The sequence below is a fragment of the Myotis nattereri genome (genome assembly GCF_964212035.1).
Source record: "Myotis nattereri genome assembly, chromosome: 6".
In the NCBI taxonomy this organism is placed as follows: Eukaryota; Metazoa; Chordata; class Mammalia; order Chiroptera; family Vespertilionidae; genus Myotis; species Myotis nattereri.
Window position 1 is genome coordinate 55,990,488 of NC_138081.1, and position 9,713 is coordinate 56,000,200.

At 41.6% G+C, this 9,713-nt stretch overlaps 1 pseudogene across 1 annotated transcript; it reads left to right on the forward strand.

Annotated features, from left to right (window-relative positions):
* Positions 1–7,658: 7,658 nt before the first annotated feature.
* LOC308520844 (armadillo repeat-containing protein 1-like) lies at positions 7,659–8,971 on the forward strand (annotated as a pseudogene). Its single transcript has 2 exons — positions 7,659–8,330; positions 8,892–8,971. The product of its transcript is annotated as an armadillo repeat-containing protein 1-like (transcript).
* The last annotated feature ends 742 nt before the right edge of the window (positions 8,972–9,713 follow it).

A 9,713-nucleotide genomic window follows, 5' to 3' on the forward strand; every position in this document is an offset into this window, starting at 1 on the left:
CCTCACAGCCCCGGTTTCGTTCAGAAGGTCATCCAGAAGGATGTCCGGAAGGCCATCTGGTCTAATTAGCATGTTATGCTTTTATTATTATAGATACAAGTATAATATAGCAAGATAACAAATTGGAGTGGGAAGTACCAAAAAGATTTGCGAGACAAAGATATGTATGTTTATCTTAGAACATTTTAAAATTATAGCAAATACCAAGTTAAAAAAAAATCAACCAAAGTTCTTCACCCAAAATCATCTTGGTGTATTTTCTTGCAAGACTGAAAAAACAACAACACCCCAAACCCATAACTCTTCCCATATAGACACTCATCTTAATTTCTAACAACTTAATAGAATAATGGCATGGTGAGATGCACTGGTGGGAAAACCTGCAGGTACACGCTGGGCTGCTTGTCCAGGCCTGACTCACAATGCAGTTGATTTCCAGGGTGCAATGCAGGTTTCTCATGCCTCATCTCTGCTGCCTTGGAGGTGCTGGACCATTTTATCAGTGTGAGCGTCTTCTTTTAAAATGTAAGCATGGTAGAGAAACAAATTACTAAAATAGAGAGGAAAATAAGAAGATGTGAGCTTTGACTGCGAAAACACACAAAGACACGGCCAGCTGGCAGAGAGAGCCTACATCAGAGGTGCGCTCGGCTGCATAGAGAGCAGCTCTTTCCTGCGAGCTAATGGAGTGCAGGGGCCCCAGCCACCAGACATCCTCAGCTGTCTGTCTGTTCGGTGGGGGAAGGGCGAGAAGCAATATAGATTCCTCAGCTAGGGGTCGCTAGACGCCCTTCATACACTGCAGGGGAAGAACCCTGAGCAATTGAAAACAGCTATGCTGAAAAACATGGCTTTTGATAATAGTTCTTTGGCTTCTCTCTTTTGTTTAATGCTACTAGCATGCCTTTTACTGTACTGATTTGTCAGAACCTTAATATTATTCAAACTGTAAGTCAAAGGTATTTATCCCAATTTGTGTTCATTTCTTTGGCTAAAATAACTCACTAGATTAAAAAAAAAAGTGACGTTTCAAGTATTTTTGCATGCTCCACATTAAAAATGATTATAATTGTTTTGTGTTTTTCTCCAGTTTATATTTTAAAAAATCACATATGAGTGGGAATAAAATGATTACTCTGAAAACTGCTTTAGCATTTTTTTTAAAAATCAGCAGTGATTTTCATGTGAGTATTTGCTAGACAAGCCATCCTTTCTTGCTCTGATTATGATAGCCTTCAGCTAATTCTTATCTTTCAAATGCTTCCTGTCCTATACTTCATATAAAAGTGGGAAGAAAACCAAGGCTGAGAAGGACAAATGATTTTGGCTTGGTGACCATAGAGTTGGGAGGGATCCCTAGAAAAATCTCCTTTGGAGGACTGTGCAGGGGGCCTACCCCAAGTACATTTATTTCTTTGGTCAGCAAACTATGCCCTAAGTTAGATAAAGCAGGCTAATGCTCCTGGACTGCAATGCAGCAGTTTGAATACAGATGTCATAGCCATGCTTAAAATGCAAGAGTGGCTTCCATCAATACAGTGCAATAGGACTGAAGAATTACTTTTGCCTCAGTGGCTCAGCCCTGGATGTTTGGCGATGTCCTCTACATAAGTGGAGAAGACTCAATGACCATCTCTCTAGTGCAGCCTGGGACAACAGGACAAATAAGCGCCTCTATTGCTCATCCCAAGATCTGTTCGCAGAGGTGCTGTCCTGCCACAGACCTGATGGGGCAGCAGTTTCCAAGGGCCCCACAGGCTGCCAGAGCCATGCTCAGGTCTCTTCCCACCAGAACTGGGCTGAGTCACTCCTCAGTGTCCCCAGATAAAGCACAGGACATCACAATAGTTCATGGGGCATATTTATACTAAAATAAGTAAAAATTTAAACATTTATACTAAAATATATCTCTATCTCTATCGTGTATATGTATATATATATATGTATATGTGTATATATGTTTATCTACATCTATCTATATCATCACCTATATCTATCTCTCTATAGATAAATAGATAGATATTATCTTAAATTAAAAGTTAATTGGGCCAAAACCGGTTTGGCTCAGTGGATAGAGCGTTGGCCTGCGGACTGAAAGGTCCCAGGTTCGATTCCGGTCAAGGGCATGTACCTTGGTTGCGGGCACATCCCCAGTGGGGAGTGTGCAGGAGGCAGCTGGTCGATGTTTCTCTCTCACCGATGTTTCTAACTCTCTATCTCTCTCCTTTCCTCACTGTAAAAACTCAATAAAATATATTTAAAAAAAAAAAGTTAATTGGGTGTCCTGTATTTTTATTTACTAAACCCGACAACTTTATTTCTGTAGTAAGGAGAAATTACTTCCCTCTTTGGATAGAAATTCTCCATTTTCTTCTTCCCTAAGTTTAAGGAAGACAAGAGGGACATGACATTTTTGCTTGTGAGTCTGTTCTCCAGATGAAGACTCACCCATTTAGAGGGAAAAGAACCTAGAGAATTACTGTTTAGTCAGACTAGTCCAGATCTAGGAATTCAAAATACTTGAAGTCCAAGAGTTATGTATCCCCAGCAACGAATCCCATCCAGGCAATTACCTATATATATAAAAGTGTCCCCAGGAGGGAGACTGGGAGACTGGGAGTTCGATCACTTGCTACGATGTATGCTGACCACCAGGGGGGTGGCACAGAACAAAGGAAGGTCCTGATTGGCCCTGATCACCAGCCAGGCCTAGGGACCCTACCTGGGCACAAATTTCATGCAGTAGGCCTCTAGTTACTAAATAAACCAGCCTAACAGCTCATGCAGATGGGAATCTGGAAGGTTCCACCTTTGCTTTGATTTTACTCTCTTGGGAAATAACTTCCCCATGCTCCCATTTCATCTCCATTTCATGATTCCATTAATGGGGGAAGGCAACCAACTTAGATAATAGTCTCAGATAGAGTTGGTTTTATTTTTTTTAAATCTGTCCATGGTGGAACACCTCAAAGAGAGGCAGTCTTGAAGTAACATGTAATATTGTTCATATCATAAATGTTCTTCCATAATTGCTATGCCCTTTCAGGATTAGGTATATTCACAAATGACAAAGTTGGTTGTTCACATTACCTGAATTGAGGAACGTTGGAAACCTTTTTATGTTAAATTAGAGGCCCAGTGAACAAATTTGTGCACAGGTGGGGTCCCTAGGCCCGGCCAGTAATTAGGGCCAATTGGGGCCCTCTCTCCCAGTCCCAATCAGGGCTGGGCCAATCGGGGCCTGCTGGCCAGGGGGAGGATACAGGGAGGGACCATGGGAGGCTGGCAGCCGGCCTGGGAGAGGGATCACGGGAGGTTGGCTGGCCACAGGAGGTTGGCTGTGGGAGCCCAATGACCACCAGTGTTGACCACTGATCACGTGTGTTGAGCGTCTGCCCCCTAATGGTTAGTGTGTGTCATAATGACTGGTCCACAGGTCATTCCGGTCATTCTGGTTGTTTGGTCATAATGGTCGCTTAGGCTTTTATATATACAGATTCTTTTCCCTCTCTAGATGCACAATACTTAAAAGATCAGAATGTAATGTTATTTTTAGCTGGTCTCTTTTTAAATCTCCACAAAGGAATTGTTAAGGCATTAACACTTTAAAACGGATGGCCTTACAGGGAGACTGGGCTTCAGACAGCATAAGCATTATAAATCTGAATTCAAGTCACTAAACAGTGCAGAAAACGGATGAGGGGGTAGTGGTAGGAAGTGAGAGTCATACCCAAGAAAAGTGTCATTTGTCCCATCATGATGCCTAGGGCTGGTCCTGACTCATGCTCTTACTCTATTCCTATGTGTGTCTTGTTTTTCGTTGAAAAGAGAGTTGGTTTTATTTAACCAAATTCCCTTCCCTCCTGCTCTCTGAGTGGGATCATTCACCCCTGGCACCACTTTCCTCTAGTGCAGGCTCTTAGACCCAATTTAGATACCAGGTAAGGTGCTAATGAGCTTTTCCTGTCACCATTAACTTACTGTGTGACCTTAGGCAAATCACTTAACTACTCTGGACCTCAGGTTTATCATTATAAAATACCAGAGTGGCATTGGATGGTCTGTCAGTCTTATCAAGAAAGAAAAGAGAAAAACATACATCACCGAGGGCTTATAATCAATTCAGCAGAGACCATATATTGTCTCATGCATCACTGCTCTACCCCTCACTAGTCATATGTTCTACGGCAATTTATTTAATCTCTCTTTGCCTCTATAAGCAGGGGGAAATAATACTTACAAATTATGATGTTATGATAACAAAATGTGGTAGCACATGTGAAGCACTTAGAATAGTCTTGACACAGAATAACAGTTAATAACAGCCATTAGTTCCTTAAAGAATAATTTTTATTTTAAAGAAAACGTTAAGCTATATCAACATCCCTGAAATATTGCAAGCTCTAAGTTATCATTATAGTTGTTCATGAAGCTATGTTATTGTTGCTTCCTACGAATATTGAACAACATAAACTTTAAAAAGTAAAAATGGACAATCTCATCACCAATTGCTCAGAATTCAAAGTGAATAAAGATATTTCTTCCCCTATATTGTACTCAACAAACTAGAAAAAATAATCTAATTTCTCCTCCCAAATGATTCCCATCTTTTGATACTTAGCTCACAAAGCAGTTCTTAAGACAGTCAACAAAATACAAAGGAAGATCACACATCTCCACAGAAATGATTTTCAAATTAAAATTTGAAATGCCACGTCAAAAATTTTACCTCTCTCAACTGACTTTTAATAAGAACACATATTTCTTAATGGAGAGTCGATTGTAGAGATCTGTGGCATGAACAAGAATTTCAACTAACCTCCTTCCTTCCTTAGACTTCTTTACAAAACAGTTGGCTACCTGCTGGAGGACACTGTTTCCCTTCCTGTTATCACTCATCTCTCTCAACACATTCCTGAGGCTGTTCCTGAAAGGAGAAGCTACTCAAAAAAATTCTAGTAACAGGAGTTTCCGCAGAAGCATATTAAAGCATTTAAGAATTGTGCTTAATAGGAAGTGATTAAGTCATTTATGATGCTAAGCCTGTCCTGTGTTGTAATGAGTTTTTCATTTGTCTTATGTATTTCTACCTTGATAGTTGCACATGCATTGTTTCATTTTATCATCCTTTTCCTTTTTTTGGAATTTAGAAAATGTTACCTTAGGAAGTGTTTAACCTGACAAAATACATTATTTAAAAAAAAAATCCACCTCAACCCAGAGGGATGGCATTAAGTGGAATCCTGTGTATCATGGAACACCTAATGCACACAAGATGTGAACATGTTCCTTGATCAGAACTTTTAAATACTAAGTAGCACTAAATGGGAGAAATAAATCAAATGCAAGGATAGCCAGAATAATGAACAGTGACGATGCTTCATACTCACACCCCAGCGAAGCAATATGAAAAAGTGATCCTGGCTGTCATGAGCTATTACTGAGTGAAGAACTTCTTTTTTAGTCCTTCTAACTTAAAAAAAAAGACAGAAAAAATGCTGGAGGAAAATAGCCTTCTTTCCTGACTCCCTCAGATTAGTTGTCAGCAAAACAAACTGCTATGTATCATCTGTTTGGTGACAGAAAAAATATATATTGAGATCAAAGATAATCATGGTACACCTGGTTATTATTTGTAAAGACTTAACAGTAAGTTTTTAATGATTAATTTATCTGCCACATAACGCCTTCATAGATCATGTGGGACATCAAGGGAGGAATGTGGTACTGCATTTCTAAAGCCGCTTTCTATGTCTCTGAATGATAATAGGCATGGAAGCCATCATTAGTCTTGTGAGACGATGGTTCCTGTAGGAATCTCCTATGTGTTACCTTTCAGAGGGAAGGTCAACAAAGCCACCCCCTGGGACTCCCCTGCAGGATACAGCTAACACAAGCATAAACTGTATGGAAATGGCTAAATTATCTTTACTAAGACCTTGGTCTTTCACATCCATCAAGCCCTTCTGAACTAGTAAAACAGATAAGCACCCTGCTGGCAAAAGTGTTACTATCCTTACGCTTGTCATGACTGGCACTACAAATTTAACAATAAACAGGCAGATATTTGTCTTGCTTCCTTAAAAAACAAAATAAGTGTGCCGAAAGACATACACTGGCAAGGACAATTTGTTTTAATGGGGAGCAGACTGGAAGAAAAGAATTGCTAAGTGGATTCTGTGTCACTGTTTCTCTCAGTCCCTCCTCAAAAGACCCTTAATTCAGAAATCCAATCGTAACTGCTATCAGAGCACATGGAGGAGGTAATAGGCATCTGACAAGCCAAAACAAAGCAAAGCAGGACCCCATGGCTGCCGGGTGGGAGGGGGCGGGCAGATTTATCCACCCTCACGTCTCAGCTTCCTGAGAGTGGAGCCCGTGTCAATGCCTCATCCTGACACCTAACTCATGGGGGAAGTGTAAGTCATCAATACCAATGACTGTAAAACACTTTGTAAATAAAAATGGCTTAGAAGTTCCAATTAACAACAGAAAGTAACCCTCTGGGATGTGCCAGAGAGAAGTAACTACCGCCATAAATAAGCAATGGTTGGTTTAGGTTCACCTCCTATTTCAATGCCATTAAAAATGGGCTTCCTTCCCATCTCCAATCTGAAGACCCAGCTATGATTTCTTTTTCTTATCTGCACTACAAAGTGCCGTGGTTTATGAGAGGAAGGGTTGAGGAGACACGGGACTGTTTTAACACCAGTACTTAGTGCACACATGCATATTCCGATCTCACTTCATGAGAAATGACCACAGCAATCTGGGGTGATATAACTAAAGTAGCCAACTGTGTGACTATTACATATGTGCCTCTCAGAAGCAAGAGGCCCAAGAAGTTGCGGTGGGGCAGCTTTTAGTGTGTTTTCATGCTTGTCCCGTCCAGAACTTTGACCAAAACACACAATGGATTGATTATAAGTGTGGCCCAGGAAGTGTCCACTAAGCCTGTGGCATTTTCCAGCCATGCTGGTCACTGACAATATATCACACTCGTACCTGTGAAGAAAGAGGGGGTTTTGGCTCTCTCTTGGTCTCTTCTTCACTCGCTCTGGGAGATGCCAGCTGTTATACTGTGAACTGTCCTATGGAAAGGCCCACATGGAAAGAAGCTGGGGGAGGAGTCTGGCCAAAAGCCAGCAAGGAACTAAGGCCCTCTGTCCATCAACCTGTGAGAAACTGAATCTTGCCAAAACCGGTTTGGCTCAGTGGATGGAGCGTCGGCCTGCGGACTGAAGGGTCCCGGGTTCGATTCCGGTCAAGGGCATGTACCTGGGTTGTGGGCATATCCCCAGTGGGGGGTGTGCAGGAGGCAGCTGATCAATGTTTCTCTCTCATCGATGTTTCTAACTCTCTGTCTCTCTCCCTTCCTCTCTGTAAAAAATCAATAAAATATATTTTAAAAAAAAGAAAAAAAAAAGAAACTGAATCTTGCTAGCAGCCACGTAAGTGCATTTGGATAAAGATCCTCTCCTCCTTGGACCTTTAGATGACTGCAGCCCCACTGACACCTGGATTGCAGCCTTGTGAGAGACCCTGAGCCAGTGATACCCAGCTAGGCGGCACACGAATTCCTCACACACAGGAGCTTTGAGAGAAGAAATGATTATTGTGGATTTAAGAAGATTTTGTTTGTGCGAATGGCATAGAAGATGAATTCTTCCTCCTCCACTGGGAATGAAGAACTTCAGGCTCTACCGCTAGCTGACCAGCTACGGGATCGAGCAGCAGATGCACTAAATAGGAGAGCCATTACCCTGGTTTATTTTATTTAAGGACTATCTCAACCCCCCTGTTGCCCACTAGGCTTTACTCACTCTTCGATGCTTGGCAGAATGCCGTGCTAACAGAAAAAAGATGGAAGAAGAACTGGGCATAATGTTAAGCTTGCAAAATGTTATAAGGAAAATTACAACTCTAGGAGAAACGAAATGTTGGTGTCTGAAATCTATGGCATTCCTCAGTCTTCCAATATGGCACACAGTGAGAGTTTCAATGAAATGAATTCATGTAGAAGGAAAGCTCGGTTTTTGTTGTTGTTGTTGTTTTTTCTGGGAATTACAAACAAACGTGTCCAAACAGTGGTTTTCCATATAGACGGTCTTGATGATACATCTCAGAGAAGTCTACCTGCAGAGGCTTTGTTAAAAATTAAAGGCATTATTAGTTTTACTTTTCAAATGGCTGTTCAAAGGTGTGTGGTGCGAATCCATTCAGATTTGAGAACAGAGCCTTCGGCGTCAGCAACAGCATCAATGGAGGTTATGAAGGCTGGGCAGGTGGTGGGAAGTGGAAGCAGAGAGGAGATGCTGGTCCCTTCAGGGGTAAGGCTGTGGAGGTAAAGCAGAGCTGCTGGATGACCTGCCGGGCTGAGGGTCAGAGCCCACAAAGGAGGAGGAGGCAGCAGTGTGGGGCGGCTCCCACCCAGAGGGTGGGGCTAGCTGGCTGAGCACAGCCAAGAACTTCTTTTTTAAATTCATTATTGTTTAAAGTATTACATATAGTATTACATATGTCTCCTTTTTTCCCATTGGCACCCCCACCTCCCAGCACATGCCCTCACCCCCCTAGTGTCTGTGTCCATTGGTTATGCTTATATGCAGGCATACAAGCCCTTCGGTTGATCTCTTACCCCCGACCCTCACCCTCCCCTGCCTTCCCTCTGAGGATTGACGGACTGTTCGATGCTTCCATGTCTCTGGAATATTGCGCTGCTATAAAAAAGAAAGAACTCTTTCCATTTGCAAAGGCATGGATGGACCTAGAGAGCATTGTGCTAAGCAAAATAAGCCAATCAGAGAAAGAAAAATGTCACATGATCTCGCTCATTTGTGGAATATAATGAACAACGTAAACTGATGAACAGCTGAGAACTTTTTATCTAGATCGTTTTATTGATGACTTCTATTTTGGGCGCAAGAACTGTGTGAATGAACAAGTGGCCAGTTTTCCCTTGTTGCGGTGAATTGTCAAGTGCAACTTACACTTGAAAAGTTTTTAGATTGCACAGTGGGTATGCTGCATTTTATATTTTATTGGGCATTTTGCTCCACTAAGCGGTAAAAAGGGCAGAGGCTACAGGTGGGGTTGCTTTATTTATGAAGGTCTAATGGAGCAGTTCAGGCAACTGCAGCATCATTTTTTGAAATACATTGTAAGATAATAAAAGTTGACATAATTTTTTAAAAAAGAAACAGGCTTTGGGAGCAATTTGACATGACTAGGTTAAATTAACAGCCAGAGAATACTTACTGCATGCCAGGCATTATCCTGTGCATTATAAATACAACTCACTATCACTCAGAATAACCCTGAAAACTGGCATTATTATTGTCCACATTTTCAAGATGAAGAAACTCAGTCTGAGAGGTTGTATAACTTGCCCAAGGTCACAGCAAACTAAGACTTGAACTCCAGAGTCCATGCTTTTAACCATGTCTCAAAGCTGGAACAGGAGCCCAAGCTCCCTGCTCCATAACTAGTGTCCAGGGTTCCTGTTTGTTCATAAAAATTAAAAGGTAAACAAATAAGGTAGACAGGGCAGCGTATTGTCAGGTGCTCACATGTCTGAGCAGTGACCGACAGGCAGACATTATAGGGTGATAGGAATCATAGGAATGTGCAAAAACTGTTGGAAAATGTACTTGAGGGAGCATTTAGTTCAGACGGGGTCTATTTATTAAAAAAAGTAATACACTTGGTTTCCA